This window comes from Herpailurus yagouaroundi, unplaced genomic scaffold (genome assembly GCF_014898765.1).
Source record: "Herpailurus yagouaroundi ecotype Mexico unplaced genomic scaffold, PumYag 203, whole genome shotgun sequence".
NCBI lineage: Eukaryota > Metazoa > Chordata > Mammalia > Carnivora > Felidae > Herpailurus > Herpailurus yagouaroundi.
The window spans coordinates 33,154,536-33,172,176 of record NW_024412434.1 but is presented as its reverse complement, the minus strand read 5'-3'; the positions used below and the strand labels follow the sequence as shown (position 1 = coordinate 33,172,176).

General features: G+C 55.5%; 1 protein-coding gene across 2 annotated transcripts in view; it reads right to left on the bottom strand.

The window, feature by feature from the left end:
- The window catches only part of ADARB2 (adenosine deaminase RNA specific B2 (inactive)), a 427,099-nt gene that overhangs the window by 140,818 nt on the left and 268,640 nt on the right, over window positions 1-17,641 (bottom strand). The gene's annotated exons all lie outside the window — the stretch shown is intronic.

The following is a 17,641-nucleotide window of genomic DNA, read 5'->3' as shown; positions in this document are numbered from 1 at the left end:
TTCGACTGGATAATAAAGGGAAAAAAGTCCAAAGTTTAAGAAATGGGCAAAACACTTGAACAGAAACTTGACAGAGGAGAATATCAGAAGCCAGTAAGCCCATGCAAAAGTGCTTAACATCACTGCACACAGGGGGAAATGCAAATTAAAACCATAAAGGTGTAGTGTGTCAGGGCACAGCAGTGGAACAGCTGAGACTTAGGACCGTAGCTCAGTCTAGGCAAAGACACAGCGGGGCCAGGACGCACCACTCTGTCCCTGGGACACTTTGGAAGACGTTTTGGCCGTTACATATACACCTGTTATGCTTCTAAATATTTACCTGAGATAAATGAAACACATGTGTTAAAAAAAAAAAAAGATTTGTGCAAGAATGTTTAGAGACATTTCATTCATTACAGCTCAAAATTAGAAACATCCCACATGCACATCAGCAGAAGAATGGATAAGTGAATTGTGTTACATTTACATGAGGGGTAACTATCAGCAACAACAACGCCTGAGGGACTATGGATGAAACTCTAAAACATTATAGTAAGAAAATAAAAATCTGGGCACAGAAGAGCAGGTGGGAAGTACTTTCATTTCTATGCAGTTCTCAAACAGGCAGACCACTCTCTGGGGAAAGAAGTCAGGTGGCGGCCTGGAAGAGTGAGCGTGCGCAGTCGTGGCCCCCCAGGGGCACTGGGTTCTCGGCTTTGTTTTTGCTTATTTCATGGAGTTGGAAGCTCAAATATCTTAGAAGGCTTGGCGGTGGTTATAGGAAGAGTCACCGCCTGAAAGGTGGAGCCCCTTGGAGACACCCTCAGACTCCCGTCAAGACCGCGCATGCCTGGAAACCAGGGGAACTGGCCAGGATGGGGGTGGAAGTGAGAACCACAGCAGGTGCACAGAGAACTGGAGCATGCCCGCCACGCTCGTGACTTAAGACTCTGCTTACTCATGAGGGCGGCAGGAGGGGCTGTGGAACCTGGTTCGTAAGTGTGGTGATTGCCTTCACAAGCTGTTTTGTTTATAAATGATGTATGAAGCAATTTTACTAAGTGAGATGAATTTTTTTATTTTTTTTTATTTTAGAGAGAGAGATTGTGAGCACGGGAGACAGAGAGAGAGAATCCCAAGCAGGCTCTGTGCTCAATCCCACGACCCTGGGATCCTGACCTGAGCCGAAATCAAGGGTCAGACGCTTAACGACTGAGCCGCCAGGCGCCCCGGTAAGAGGAAAATTTTAGAAAGTCCTCTGGTGCTTGAGCACATGTCAGTTACCTGGAGACTATGTTCATGTGATATAACGTGTTTGCTGGAACTTTTACTCAACCGTAATTGCTAAGATATCTAAGCATTCGATCTTCTGCTCTGCCTCCTTAAAAGCACTAAATATTTCACAGTTTAGGTTATTTTTAAAAGTTCCATAAGTTGAGCACTTTGGTTCCTCCCTCATTTCAACAATTTAAAGTGAGGTTTTGAACAACACATCTCTGCTTTGTCGGCCACACTCATGCCCACGTCTAGCATAGCTCAGCTCTCCCAGACAGTCGTGTCCCTGGACAAGAAGGTGACAGTTGGAAGCCATAGAACTCTGCTGGTGCCTCTGGGCTACAAACCTCAGCCCCTCCAAAGTCCCTTTCTTAGGGTTTCTTTTTGCCAAAATGCACTCTGACAGATGGCCTCCCTGAAGCCTGACCCACTTTCCTTCCTAGCCATATATTGTGATCAGATACAGGTATGTCTTTAATGGATGTTCCTTCTTTCTAAACACAAACACAAATCAGTTTGAACAGGTGGGTTACCCTGGGAAGCAAAAAAATAATTAACCTCTATGCGGGCAGGAGAAAAGGAGTAACGTCTTGGGGGAAAGGCAAAGGATTTTTCTGAGTTTCGGGAACATGTATTTTAAAACACTGTTTTCAAGCTGCTGTTCTATGAACGACACAAGGGAGGTCAGGCAACATCAACACAAGGAGATCCTGGGTCTGCATGGGGTTTTGTGGCACACAAGGAGGTCTGATTGTCACAAGAAGATGAAGACCCCTTTTGGAATTTCCCGGTAGGGAGCAGTCGTGAGTGGTCTTGAACGGGTCCAGTAAGCAGGTGGCCAGCATGGAGTAAGTCACTCGTTCACTGTGTGGGCTGAACTATGACTTTCCCCCAAATCCACATTGGAGCCTGACTCCAGGAACTCAGGGTGTGCCTGTGTTCGGAGACGGGGTCCTCAAAGAGGGGCTGGAGGTGAAACAAGGTCACTAGGGTGGCCCCAATCCAATCACAGACACGCACAGAGGGATGACCAGGTGGGGACATGGGGAAGGAACGGCATCTACACGCCCAGGAGAGAGGCCTCGGATAAACCAGTCCTGCCCACGCCCGGATCTCACACTCCCTGCCTTCAGCGTGTGGGACAGTGAATGTCTGCTGTATAGCTGCCCGGTCTGTGGTTCTTTGTTACAACCTGGGCTGACTAATACCTTCACTCAACAAATCTTTGTTGAATGCAAATAGTTGCACACCTAATCCATGAAATTTCAAACTCCAACGCCAAGAAGGAATCATGCAAAGAGACCTCGCCGGGCCAGGGGAATCTAGAACCTGAGGGACCTCGCCTGGCCAGGGGGGATCTAGAACGTCAGGGACCTCACCTGGCCGGGGGGGGGGCGGAAATCTAGAACACCAGGGCCCCCCCCGGCCGGGGGGGGGGCGTCTAGAACATCAGGGACCTTGCCTGGAGGGGGGGAGGATCTAGAACATCAGGGACCTTGCCTGGCCGGGGGGCCGGTCTAGAACGTCAGGGACTTTGCCTAGCTGGGGGTGGGGATCTAGAACGTCAGGGACCTCTCCTGGCCAGGCGGGGGGGGGGGTCTAGAATGTCAGGGAGCTCGCCTGGCTGGGGGGATCTAGAACGTCAGGGACCTCACCTGGCCGGGGGGATCTAGAACATCAGGGGAGGCATCCTTCAGGAGGTGACTGCTTAGCTGAGACCTAATGGATAATAGTAAGTTTCCCATTTATTGAACTGGGAGGTCTGCTTCAGAACCGAGATACTCCTGCTGGAAGGGTGAGAATGGGACTGTGCACTTTAGGGAGGGAAGACCACCCCACCCGGAAGGAGCGGCGTGTGCAAAGGCTCTGAGTCAGTGCACCAGGCTCTCAGTTCAGCCTCTGAAGCTTGGCAGCTGTGTCTGGGTGGCTCCCCGTTACCATGGGCTTGGGGCCTTGATTCTGTATTGAGGGCCACAGGGGATCAGAGGGCAGCACACATGAGACTTCATGTGGGAGAGCCACCACTGAGGGACACTGGTCCCCTGGGAGGGTCACTGCTGAGGACACGGTGGTCCCTGGGAGAGCCACCACTGAGGGACAATGGCCCCCTGGGAGGGTCACCGCTGAGGACACGTGGTCCCTGGGAGAGCCACCACTGAGGAGACGGTGGCCATTTCGACAGAGGATCCTTCCCTCCCCTCCCCCGGATGGGCTCAGAATGGGTTCTGTGATGGTGAACTTCAGTCGGGACAGGATGGGTCTCTCGGGTGGGAAATGAGCATGGAGTTGAGGCTCTGCCTGGGATTTGCTGAGGGATTGGGGGCAGAGCATGATAGTCCTTCTGTGTTTATAGCACGGAGTTGCAACTTCCAGTGAGCCAGTGGACCCTGCCTGGGCCCCAGTGCTTTCCCAGGAGGGCTTCTGTGCGGGTGCTGGGTGTGCGCGGGGAATGGGCGACAGGGGAGCGGGAGCGCTTCCCTCCCCCTGGGACTCCAAGGACGTTGGGGGACACATGACCCCCATCTTCCTTCACGAAGCCCCCAGATTTCTCAGGCAGCAAGCCCTAAGTGAAGGGCGCCGGAGCCCCAGCACCCCGCCTGCACCTGCAAAAGCGTGACTGTGGCTCCTGGAGCTCGAGCCCCACCCTCGAGGTCCCGCATGGATGCCTCCCGAGACAGGCTCCCTGGGTGACGGTGACAGCACTGACACGGGACATATCCCGGGAGGGGGAGGGGGGATCCTGATCAGGCCTCGATCGCGGCCCTACGACAGTCTCGGGGCCTTGCAGACACTTCGGGCGTGACGCGAGCTGCACTCCACCACCCGGCGTATTTTTGTAAGCCGTGGAAAACAAACACACTGGCACCAGATTGCGGTGAGCAGAGAGCAGGCAAAGACAGATGGTCTGACAACTGATTGATGGACGAGAAGGTGACTAGTTAAGTTTTAAATGTGCACACGTAAAGGTGTGGGTTCACACTTCACTTTGACTCGAGCGCTCCCAATTATCTGGCTTGCAGTCTAGATGCTGACTCCATTCCAGGCTCCGCCTGCAGGCGGCCGTGACATCATTCTCCGAATCAGTGTGGTGCCTCCACTAGAGGCTCCCCGTCCTTCCGGCCAGGACAGCAGTCTGTGCAGGACGACAAGAGGTTTCAGACCTAATGGCCATCCAGCCTGGATGCGGTCCTCACTGCCATCCCCGTTTGCGGCAGAAGGTCCGCGCCAGTAATGGGTCTCGGCGGGCGGGGGGCGAAGCCACGGTTCAGCTGGGACTCTGAGGCCGTTTCAGACTGCACTTCTCCCAGAAGGTTTTCTTTCTGTTGCAACCGGCGAAGTCAAAGTTCATCAGAGCCCCCCCCCCCCCATTCCATCAAGGTCACAGTTCATCTGAGCCCCTTCCACTCCATCATCAGATGGTGACCGGACTGGCTCTGAGGAGCAGTGAGTATTTGAGAGGGTCTACAAGACACGGTTGGGCTGTGATCCCGGCCAGGAATTCTAGGAGAGAATTATCTTGAGGCTGGAAATTCTCACCAATGCAAGTAACCCCACAGACCTGATAGGCACCCGGGGGGCTGTAGTTAGGGAGCCGTGGGTACAACGAGAGTATAATACTCCGCAAATAAGCGCGAGTCCCGCGCTGTCTGGATTTCTTGCCCCTAGAGACATGCCGCCCCCAAAGTCCTTCGGTGTTGTCGGTTCCTTGCAGCTCCTTGGGCTTCCTTCCTTAGCATCCTGGTTTCTTTGGAGACGTGCCAAACCAAAATGCTTTTATTTTGCAGTTTTACATTCTATTCTTCCATTTTTTAATGAAAAGACCTCCTGTATTAGTTTCCTCTGGCCCAGACCATCCTTCACCCGTTCTCACCTCGTGCCCTTCCTGCACTAGATGCTTCAACCCTCAACCGTTGCTTCTGTGAGTGAGTGAAAGCCTCACCAGCATCCATCTCTGACTCAAGGTCACCAGATTCCCTGAGCACCGAATGGCACATCTGTCGGGTGATAACCACGACTCTACAGAAACACCATGAGTGGCACATTTGTGTTGGTTGATTGTATGTGTTACCTTGAATGGGCCCTGGGCGCCTGGATATGTGGCCACACATGATTCTGATGCATCTGTGAGGGAGTTTCTGGTCGAGACCAGAATTCGAATCGGAGGACCGAGTCGAGCAGAGAACTCCGGCTGAGGTGGGCCTCACCCAATCAGTTGAGGACTTGCACAGACAGAAAGGTGGAGAAGGGAGGGGGATTCTCACTCTTCCAACTCTTGGTTCACGGGCCCTCACATGTGGACTGGGGTCTCGGAACCTGTAGCGCCAGCTCCCCTGGGTCACGGACCTTCCAGCCGTGTATCATCTTCCTGCCTCTCCAGCTTGCAGGTGACAGACGGTGGTGGGGGGTGGGGCTCTGCACGCTCCGTGATGAGGGAGCCGATGCCTTGTAATCTCTGTTACTCTGCTGGCTTCCTCTCTCAGGACTCTAATGTGGCACTCGCGCCCCTGTGGCATGGCTACTTTATATACACGCCCACGGCACAGCAGAGCCCGGGTGACCGAACCTGCGGCCTCTTCTCCCTTCCCCGCCTGGAATCAGCCGCGTCCAGATCAGGGAGCTTGTGCGGGCCAGGCGTGCCCTTGCCAGCATGCTGTCCGAGGCCGCGTGTGACGGCCAGCGTCCCCGCCGTCCCTCCACGCGTGCTCTCCCACCTGAGCGGGGGTTCTGGGCTCGGAGCGGCATCCCTGAGGGTTTCTGCTGTGGTCCCAGGCGGTCCCGGGTCTGCCCAGCGTGACTATCAGCAACTCGTGCTGGCCGACAGGGGTCGTGGCTCGCGTGGGCGGCAGCGGGCGTCCCGCGCTCAGACGGAGCTCTCATTTGCAGGCGGGTGGCCCGAAGGCGGTCTCCTCCTCCAACCCCGCCCGACTCCCTTGTGACGCGTTGGCCACGTTTCCCGCTTCCGGCGGGCACTGTGCCGGATTGCCGTAGACGCGTCTGAGTCCGTCTGCTCCAGACGCGGTGAGCTTCTCCCGTCAAATCCAGCATTCTCGGTGTTCATCGCCCCCGCGCTCATCCCTTCCGCCCGGGGCTCCAACGGGAAGCCCGAGTCACGGGACTCACCTGCTTCCTCACGTGGTGACCTGGCGCCCTGCTTTCCCAGTGTGCCCCTGGCCGCTGTCGCATCCGCACCCCTGCTCTCAGCCCGCCCGCACCCTTCCCGGGTTTCGGAGCTGATCCCCCATCGGTCTGTCCTTCCAACGGTTGCCCGAGCCACCCTCCTGATGGGGTCCTGCAGGGTCCGGCAGGGAGGAGGGAGCACAGAGCCTCTTGGTCTCTACTGGTCTGAACGTCTGGCGTGTGGCAGGGGCGGGGGAGGTGAGAGTGTCAGGTGCACGCTGGGCAGGAGAGGAGCCACCAGCCCCCAGGGCTCCATTTCCCGAGCATGTGAGCTGGTGGTACCTCCAAGGTGTGCAGGTCAGGGCCCCCCAGGGCAGTGACAGTTTACAGAGATGACCACACAGGGCTTCCAAGGGGACGGCGCTCATGGAAGGAAGGACTTTCATTCTTCAAGACGAATAGTCCTCTCTGAGCCCCTCCTCAGAGGTCCCCAGGGCAGCGGATGATGCCGCCCTGAAGGTGAAGTTTGACACAGAGGCTGGACTCTATGCCGCCATGAGTGACTGTGAGACCCTAGATGTCTCTCACGTGCGTGGCGGTCTTTGAAGGACCTGACTGCGCCTCGTTTGTCATGGGGGTTCTGGTAGTTGTTGGAGGAGAGAGTGGCGAGGTCACTGCCCATCCCAGTCACCGCCCCGTCCTTACGGTCTTTCCTGTGACAGGATTCCCTCCAGTGTTCACTGCCCACACCTCATGCTGGGCTGTCCCCACGTGTCTGCCTTCCCTCTGTGTGTTTGTGTCACCAGCTGGACCACTAGCCCCGCGGGTGTGCAGGCTGCCTGCTCAGGGTGTCTGGGTCCCAGCCCACTACCAGCTGGGGGATCGGCCCCGTTGCCTGGCCTCCCCAGGTCTCCATTCCCTCATCTCTGAAATGCAGTCACCCCCTACGTCAGGGGTGTGGGTCAGATTTAAGTGAGATGTACGGGTAACACACACATCCTGACAAGGGACACGTACCCAATACAGGTCAGCAGTGACTGGTTCAAACACGATGATGAAGTCAGAACAATCTAGGACTCAAGCAACTTCTTGATCTTACTAGGCTGTCAGGAGATGCTTGGTGACTCCTGCATTCCTCAAGTCAACTAGATCTAGCGTTGTTTTTATTTTGTTTTCTTACATTATTTTTATTATTTGAGGTGCTGAAGCGAGTTCATCCGAGAGCAAGAAATGAGACATCACGGAAGCTCCTGGCAGGGCCCCCTGTCCTCTGCTGACTTTGTTAAGTCCCACTGTCAACAACAGTAATGTCTTCAATGCTGTTTGAAATTTGGCTAATTTCTCATCTCTTATATGAGTGAGATATTCTAATAACCGAGAATAGAACACTGATTACATAAGCAGTTGTTTAGAGAGCAGGTCAAAGTGTTGGTATCTGAATTTGCAAGTCTAAATTTAATTATCTCCCTTTAGAAGGGAGCTCGTGGCTGATGTATGTAAATGATATTTATTATTTCCAAGCTAATAGCTCGTCTGTTCGTGCAGCACGCCCAAGGCTGACCTGAACCCATGGTACCCAAGTGGTTCTCTGCTGTTCTGATGAGTGGTCACCTATGATGCTCACACATGGTGGGGGCCTGAGGCAAGTGCTGTCCTGAAAAGTCTAGGCTCCTCAGACCCAGACTGGCATTCGTTGACTCCATTTGCTCAGTCAACAAAGGGTCATGGAGAACATGCTATGCTCCAAAGCCTAGGACACCCCTGGAACAATCTAGAACAGTCTAGAACTTTCTTTCCTTTCCTTTCCTTTCCTTTCCTTTTTCTTTTTTTAAGCTTATTTATTTGTTTTGAGAGAAAGTGAGAGAGAGAACCCCAAGCAGGCTCCAAGCTGTCAGTGCACAGCCTGATGTGGGGCTCAAACTCACGAGCCGTGAGATCACAACCTGAGCTGAAATCAAGAGTGGGACACTTCACTGACTGAGCCACCTGGGCACCCCTCTTGCTCTATTTTCTGTGCAGACTGTATCACCTCTTCAGTGCTATTTGTCACGCCTGTTTAATTGGCCCTCTCTCCCGACTAGATGCGGAATCACATGGGTAGACGGTGTACCTGCTTTCACGATAAGACCCTGCAGTTTGCAGACCAACCCATTGCACAGGATGGGCGGGTGCTGGTCACACATCAGCGACGTCCTTTCCCCGGCCACTGTTTTCCTTACACGGCATCATTTCCCTCCTTGCTGACTGAACTCCAGTCGGCGTTCAGGCTCATCCAGCCCTGCTGCTGACGTCTCGGCCTCTTCGCCCCCTTGTCGCTCACTACCGCTCAGTTGTGCCGCGCGGGTACTCTTAAGCCCCACCCCCACGTGTTCAGGGGCTCTGTGGTCCTGCTGGGAGGTGCATCAGCCCACACACGCCGTCAGCGAGAAAGCCGGGGCACGGCCAACTGGGGAAGGTGTACCCATGTCCCAGATCAGGACCGTACGTGACCCTTAGAGACGGAGTAGGTGGGTGCGGTCACCAGGGTGTGCAGGTCAGGGTGGCCTGGCAGGGGCCCGTGCAGGCAGTCCACAGGACCAGGCCCCACGCAGCCTGTTCTGGGAGGGGCTGGAGCCGCCACGCTTTCCCGTCTGGTTCTGGTTGGCCCTGATGCACATGGAGGAAGAGGAGCCGGCGCTTAGCTGTTCAGGGAAGAGGAGAGAATTCTGGAAGAGCGAGGGCGGTGTGTGGCAGGCAGAGATGAGGAGGCCAAACAGAGGACAGCTAGACGCGGGCTCTGGGTGCTGCCCTGGCCCCAGGCCAACCCTTCCTGCCAGAGGGAGCGAGCGGATCTCGCGTCCGCGTGAGCGGGCACTTGAGGAGACCGCCTGGGAGGCCGTGCCTGCATCAGGCTCCGTTGGAGGGGAAGGCGTTCGCAGGGTGAGGCGCGCTGCCTTGTGAAGTACGAGCTTCTGATTACTTGTGCTGAAGCGCAAGGCGAGTAGAAAGTGGTGTGGTGGATGGATTTTCTATGAGACGGGCAACGTGTGTGTTGTTCTCTATTAGATTCCATGAAAATCAATCTGCAACCTAGTTCAGCCTGGTAAAATTAGATCTAAAACTATTTAATTTTGTTTCAGGAGTGTTTTTCCCATCTGATGCCTAGCCTGAGGACACACAGTGATAAAATACCTTGAGTTATTACCAGCTCTGTGCGCCTCTGTCTGGGTGAGACTCACACAGTGTTATGTATTCGCTCCGTACCGCTGCTCCAGAGCCCGGGATAAAATGCAAGCCTTCCCTGTTACTGAGAGCCTCGTTTTTTATGCTCCTCTTTTGCATTCCACATGGTTCAGCAATAAGAAGTGGCAAATGGATGTTTTTAATTTGCCTGAGAGTGCGTTTTTGTGTGTTTGGGGTCAGACCGGCTAAATGGCTGAGCGCTCTGAGCGGGGAGTGTTTGGGGGCGGCCGCACTCTGGCCGGGCCGGCCCTTAAAGACGGGGGTGAGGGAGGATTTTGAGTTGCTGCTGCTTGGACCAGAATCATCTTCACTTGGGGGCTCTGGTAAGAAGGGAATAATCAGAGGGTTCCAAGAACACCTCGTCAGGGCACCAAGCATGACAACAGACACCCGTGTTTGCCGATGCTAATGTTAAAACCAGTGTTACGCTTTGCTAGGATCCCGTGCCTTCCCAGGGCTTCTGCGTCTCCCCGGCCTGCTCAGCTGACCCCGCTCTCCCAGTCACAGGCGGGAAGAGACCCCGGGATGCGAGGCGCCTACGAGGGTTGGAGGGAAGCAGGCGTGGGGGCCGGTTGTGGGTGGACTTCCCAGTGTGGCATGGTGGGCCACACAGAGGTGTGAAAAGCAGGGACAAGTCACACCGTGCTCCGTGGAGCGCTGGGGCCTTGGCTCAAATGGTCGGGGCTGTGGGAGGCACTACGGTGCCAGCTACGCGGCAGCGACACAGGGCTTGGTTTTACTCCCCGTCCAGACGGACTTCAGTACCACCCGTGGCCCCTCACTGCATCATCCCTGGTCTTTCAGGGGTGCTGTGGGGTGCAGCGTGGCCCCCTCGGCTTTCCTGTTCTCTGGTAGGAAAGTCAGGTGCAGGGCGGTGGGGTGACCGCACGGGTGGGTGTGTGGCTCGCACGGCCCCTGCCGCTCAGCTGTGTTGGTAAGACCAGGCTGAATTAAAGTACTCAGATGGGTTTGTCATGGCCAAGAAGCATTTGCATGAGCAAATACACTTGAGGAATACCGAGTTCTATGAAACTGAGCACGTCTCTCTACCGAAGGGCTTCTGGGGGCTTATAGCGCACAGTCTGCTAATGTGACTTGAAAATCTTCACAATGGAGTGGGCAAACAGCACTTCTCATGACCTTGGAGCATGTTTTTCAGGAGCATCTCCTGGAACTTCTGTTCCACGAGATGTGACTGCAGAAATGCTGACAGATGGGGCTCTGGAAGGCCTCGCCTGATGTCTCGGGCACGGCCCTGCGGGCGTTTCCGACGTGGTGCGGTGGAAAATCTCCAGTCAGCTGTGCATCTCTGGGATACAGGCTGGGGGTGAGGGAGGCTGCCTGACTCTGTGTCTGACGCAAAAGTCCGTGCACGCGTGCAGAGGTCTGGCCTCGTCGGGTGTATCTAAGGTCTGATTTTTGAGTGGCTCGCTCATCGGCAGTCACTCGGGCAGTGTTTGTGAAAAGCCTACTATGTGTAAGCACTGTCCTCGCACCGGGGGTCAGCAGGGAACAGGACAATGTCCTTCCTCTGCCCCCGGGACGCACACGCCGGCCTGTGTAAGCCCAGAACGTATCTCCCTTAGCACCTTGCACTGCAGATTGTGCCCCAAGGGTAAGTACCCACACATCCCCGAAAAATTACGGTGCCACCTTTGCGTCCAGCACCTCTGACCATCGAGCAGAGTGTCCATATCACCACTGGTGTCACGGCACAGCGTCAGCTCCTCCGTCCCCGTGTGAGAGAAGGACCTTGTCCGGGCCGCCACCCCCCGCCTTTTCTGATGATGTGGGAACCCCAGACCTGGGGCAGCGGGAATAATTGTGGGGCACGGCTACTATCCTTGAAAGTGTGATTGTTGGGTCTTTCGTCTTCTCTTTCAAAGTTGATTTTCTTATTTTGAGAGAGAGAGAGGGAGAGAGACAGAGAGCGTGGGGGAGAGAGAGGGAGAGAATCCCCAGCAGGCTCCTTGCTGTCAGCGCAGAGCCTGACTCGGGGCTTGAACCCACAAACGATGAGATCCTGACCTGAGCTGAAATCAAGAGTCGGATGCTTACCCAAAGAGCCACCCAGGTGCCCAGTGATTTTGTTTTAACAGGACTTTTTGCTGCCGCCGCCCCACGTTCACCTGCAGACCGTGCCTGCCGGAGCGAACAGGCTGGGACTGCTGACACGGGAAGCTGGTCTGAGAACCCAGAGCAGCACAGAATTGCGAGAGTCCCACATACACCCTCATCAGAGCCGACGTCACACTGTCTGTCACAGAGGTGGCCTTGGGCCCGGCTCACGCGGCCCCTTGTGCGCCGGCTCACACCTGTGTCACTGGGAATGCTTGTGGGGTTGCTGACTCAGTGCTCACGGGGAGCGGTGTTTTACCCCCGCTGTCACGAGTAGGGGTGCGGTCATGCTCGGGGCTCAGAGAACCAGGGCACTGTCCTCTTCTCCAAAGCTTGGAAGCCTAGCTGGTCTGGGAGGAGGAGTACTTTTAGCCAAAGGGCTCATGCCCCGTCGGTGTCTCTTGATGACAAGTTCCCGAGTGCCCTATCTCTTGTTTAATTAAAACATAAGGTTTGTCGCCCCAAAGGGGAGAATGGGAGGCAAATCCTTTCTTTGAACTGAGGAAAGTGTTTCCAAGAACCGCCTTTGAGGCTCAGCCGTGCAGAGGGCCGCCGCACGGAGGGGCTGTGTTCGAAGGGTTCGTGTGCAGAGAGCTCGGCTGGAGAGACTTCCTGGGGGCCTGTCAAGCTTCTGGGAGCACGCTTCTCAATGTGTCTCAGAGGCCCTGCCTGGCTGTGACGCGCATCAGCAGCGATAATGGGGGCCGTGCGTCTGGGTCCCCGGGCGGGGAGCTGTCAGCCTGCCCTCGAGTGTCTGGCTGGCCAGGAGCTCTGCAGAATGGAGCCGCTCATTTGCTGGCTGTCACCGCTCCGCTGGCGTTCCACGGTGTCCCCAGTGCCCGCTGGGTCAGCGCGGGCCGGGCCACAGAGAGTGCCGTGTGGGGGCACATGGGGAGCACTGAGTCCGGCCCCGATGCCCGTGCGTTTAGTGAAAACACATCCTGCCATAACTCACGATCCGTACGTCAGGTGCGCACAGGGCAGGGCTCGGGGGGCGGGGGGCAGTAGCGCAGGCACCTCCCAGGTGTTACTGTGGATCGCGGGGTCACGGCTCTGGGGTCGAGACCGCCTTGCATCGCTTCACTGAAATCTGTGGACCCAAGACCCCAAAGGCAAAGCGATGAGTGGTTGTTCTGAAGTCCTTGAAATGAAAGCTGGAACGAGAGATGTTTGGGCCATCTTTCTGGCTCTTTCTCGTCTCTCGGGAAGTACCGGGCTTACTTTGTATTGCTTCTTTTACTTTAAACGGTTTAAGAATGTGGGGCTTGTGTAAACAGCACAATGTTCCTCTCTTTTTGTCCAGATTAAATCTCGGGTCTCAGAAGCTTCATAGGTAAGACTCCTGGCGTCGGGGCCGAGTAGGGGGTGCTGAGCCTGCACCCTGTCCCCTGCGTCCCTCGGGGAGCGCTCACACCCCTCCTGCTCAGAGCCTGGGGGTGCCCTGGGCACCGTCGGAGCTGAGGAGGGCAGGGGGGGAGCCCATGTCAGGATGCACACTGCACGATCCTCACATGCTCGGTCCCTGCGACAGGCTAGCGTCAACAACAGCGAGTGTTTGCTGTGTATGGACTGTGTCAGGGACACAGTGGAAAGAAAGCATCAGTGTTCATGCATTTCCTCAACTAGCACCCATGACGGTCTTGAGATAGCTATTACCAGTAAGGAAACCGAGGCACGGAGGAAGTGCGCATTGGCTCACGTTCAGGCTGGCTGGCACGCAGGCCTGCGCGGAACAGCATGGACATCTGTGGCCAGGCTGCCGTGAGTCAGAGACTCTGGGGAGATGCACCACCATGCACCCACAGCAGGCTGCCGCCTCCGAGAAGCCAGAGCGTTCACCCTCCTGCTTACAGAGGCCGATGATAATTGTTCTTTTCCAAACGGCCTGCCCTGATACGGGCACAGGTTTCATCTGGATGAACAGACGGGTGTGGCCCAGAGCTGGGCGCCGGCCGGGTCTCAGGCCGATTGCCCAGCGAGTATCCCTGCCTTTGACGTGTCAGCCCTCCTTCCGTGGCTGGGACACAGAGCTGGTGGACACGTGTTGCCCTCAGGACACTGCGGTCCGACCAGCATTCACTCAGACCCGCAGGTTCGAGCACAGCCACACGGACGGAGAAGGGAGCAGACAGCGGACGCGCCCTTGGCAGCTGAGGCGAGGACAGCAGAGGGCGATCGGAATTGACGGCGGCCATCTTCCGACGGAGCCCCTTTCTTCTGAATCTGCACGGAGGAGATTCAGCCCCCCTGCACGGACTCTGTGACTTTCTGTAAGTAAACATGGCCTCGACCTCCCCCGTGGACTGAAGTGTCTTTCAAACTCTGGAGAAACTCTCGGACAGTTGACGTGGCCGCTGGGAATGAAGGGCCACGTCCGGCGTTTCCGGGCCGCCAGGCGCAGAGCCAACGCGCCCGGACGGGTACCGGCTGCCAGCACTGCGGCTGGTGTCACCGGTGTGTCTGAGCTTCAGTGGGAGCCGCCCCGGGCGTGGTCCCGTGAACAGAGGATTCGGGAAGTGTGGTGGGAGGCTGTGGGGAGCCGTGCGGAATAGGGAGGGAGCCCACGCCCCGCGGAGAGGCCGCCCTGGAGGATCCCCAGACCTGCGAGCCGTGAGGCCCATCCTCCTTGCTGCTGTGGGCACCGCAGAGCCCTCAGGATTACAACCTCACCTTAAATTAAGCGTGTTGTTTTACACCAGCACTTTCACAGCCCACTAAGTACCCTTATCGGCCCTGAGCCCCGCCAGGGGCCGGCCCACCCCCGACCCACTTGCACCAGCCTGGCGGGAAGGCCTCTCGCCCTCCGCATCTGCCCCGACCCTCTGTCCTCTGCAGGTGCCCCCAGAAGGAGAGCCACTTCTGGACATCTAGGCGGAGTTCACGGCTATTTGTGAGGAGGCCGTGTGCGGCTGAGGGACCAGCCCTGCTCCTGTAGCCCTGCCGGCACGGAAGGACGGAGCCGTCCTTGGGGCTGGGAAGGGGCAGGGGAGCCGCCGAGCCCAAGTCCCTGAGGCCGAGGCCTGGCCTTCTGGTTGAACCACTGAAGTCCCGGCTGGTGCTGTCCTGCCCTCCTGCAGGGTGTTCACGGGGCCTGTGAGGAGTCAGTGTCCTGGCGGGGGTGCGCGTGGCCTCAGTCCAGACCCCCCAAAATAACCAAGCGGGCGGCGGCCCGTCCCTTCCTTCACGGACAGATGTCAGGGTCAGTGCAGAACTAGGCCGTCGAATGCTCGTCTCCTGCCTGCAGCCACCTGTCCTGCGGTTGAGTGATGGCGGGTAGGTGGGGCCATGGATGGGTTGCTGGTGGAGAATGGACAGGTGGATAGACCCTGTACCTTGTCAGAGTTGTGCACTGTATCTGGGAATGTGGAGACCTGCCAGGTGAGAAGTCAGTCACTGTCTTTTTGGTGTGCTTGCTTATGTGTCAGAAAATGATAGTGTGATTGGATTTCTCCATTTCATCAAGTTGGCTTTGTGCATATCAGCTAACTGCCTTAATATAATGGATTAGCTGTTTATTTAAAATTGAAAGTAATAGGGACGCCTGGGTGGCTCAGTTGGTTAAGCGTCCAACCTTGGATCAGGTCGTGATCTCACGGTTCGTGGGTTTGAGCCCCACATTGGGCTCTGTGCTGACAGCTGGGAGCCTGGAGCCTGCTTTGGATTCTGCGTCTCCCTCTCTCTCTGCCCCTCCCCTGCTCGTGCTCTGTCTATCTCTCTCACTCAAAAAATAAATATATGTTAAAAAATTGTTTAAATTAAAGGTAATACTATAGTTTCTAGTAAGGATAAACTCAATTAGGAGGTTATTTGCTTGACTCAGTTGACCAAAGGGTCAAAAGAAAGTAATTGTCAGTTTGGTGAAGAGTCATGTCTTTCCCAAGTGCCACCTCCTCCAGGCAGCCTTCCTGATCAAAGTAAAGCAGTGGCACCTCTCCTGTGAACGTTGTTGGAGCTCATATTATGGTGGCTGGTGCAGGCTATTGTGGTGACGAGGACCCGGATGGAAGTCCCGGTTCCGTCACTTGTCACATGTGTGGTCACACCCTACACAGCGACTGGCCCTGGCCCCCCATCCCTGCTCTCCAAAACAGGCAGGAGCGATAGGGCTGAACTCGCGAGCTGTCGCGAGCAGGTGGGACTAGCAGTCTGGGAAGGTCTAATACTGACTGTCGTTCGGGCAGATCTCGTTTTCCCGCTGCAAGTTCTGAGACACGGCGGCCTGCGGGACACACACACGCTCCTATGTGCACACAGAACACACACACAGGCATGGACACGTGCGTGTACACGCAGAGATAAGTTGATACACACACGTTTGCACGTAAGATAGTGTTTGCTGAGCAGAAGGTCCTGGAATCACTTACTGCACATGTGAGCTACCGAGCATCACACTGAGAGCAGCTGGAGGTGAAATCGTTAGGGCCCAGTGGGCGTGTGCACGTGGCCGTGTTTGCAGGGCAGACGGCCACCATTTCACTGACTTACTCCACGGGTCCGAGTTTTCCAGAGCGCTGGAGGCGGGGTGGGGCGGGCAGGCCCAGAGGGGCGAGCACCAGCTGGCAAGTATGGGCCCGTCCTAAGGGGGCCACATCCTGTGGGTGTCCCTCTGCTCGCCCGTGTCCCCTCTTTATTTAGCACCAGCCCCAGAGGCCTGAGCCCACTGGCTATGTGGTGTTTACTAGGACAGTCCTGCTGGGAGCCGCCCTTCTCTTTCTGGCTGCCTGGCGGTCCTGCCTCCTTATGGTCAGCCACCCAACCAGGCCTGGAGGGTGGTGTCGAGGGAGAGGGTGGGGCTGTGATGTCCAGGCTGGGGTGAGGAAGTGTGTGGACAGGGAAGTGCGGTGTGGACTAGGGGATTGGGAAGTGTTCGGACAGGGACGTGAAGTGTGGACTAGGACCAGGAAGACTGCATTTGTTGTGAGATTTACAGGCGCTCTGCTACGTGTTCGCACCGTTATCTTATTGTCCCTAAAGTGATGAAGGGCAGATACTCTTGAGAGTCTTCCCATGATGCCCGAGGTGCTAGGGAGATGTTCTACCAATGGTCACCTCATCGAGATGTCAACAAAACAACTGAAACCACGTGGAAAGAAGGGAAATTGTCTGCGCTCAACAGCAACTCTCTGAGGCATCTACCGTCTTGAGTGCGTTAGTTCTGCATCGTGCTCCGCGTAGACTCGAGAATGTCAGTCCAGGGCTGCAAGAGCACCTGTCGAATGGCACACGGGTCCGAATTGTGTCCTCCCCAGTGCCCAGCTGGTTGTAGGTTGAACAATGTTGATGGAACGGTTTTTACAAAGTGCAACAGCATTACAAATTCCGTAACTGTATCGAGCCTTCCAAATAAATATGTTTATATAAAAATATATGGATACATGTATGTGTATAGACATATTGAGTTTCCAGAAACACTGAAAAACCCAACGGGATGCCAGCATTGTCAAACGATGCATTATTTCGGTTGTTTTATTTTCTAGTACTGTTTGGACTCTCTGGGGGAGGAAGATCCACTCCTCAGTTTTTGCGAATTTTCTAGGAAATTCCCCTTTTCTATTGAATGTGCTACACACCATGAACCAGTTACGTGTGACCCGTGGCTTTTTGATAAGTGCAGCTGCAGAGCCTAGGGAAGAGAAAGATTCACCTCGAACACCACATCTCGAGCAAATAATGAGTTAATGGGCATGTAGACAAAGTTGGCTTTAAGAAAATAAGACAGAAGCAGGGGTTTATACACACACAGAAACGTCAGGTGACACCGCATCTCAGGTGTGTACGGATCTCCTCTCCATTTAATACACAATTCTAATTTAGAACTCAGCGCGAGAAAGTGGAGCCTCATGACAATACACTTAGGAGAAAATCAAGGGGAAATCAATGCAAGGGATTTATCTCGCCTCTCAGCAGAGTGGGTGAGTTCAAGGGA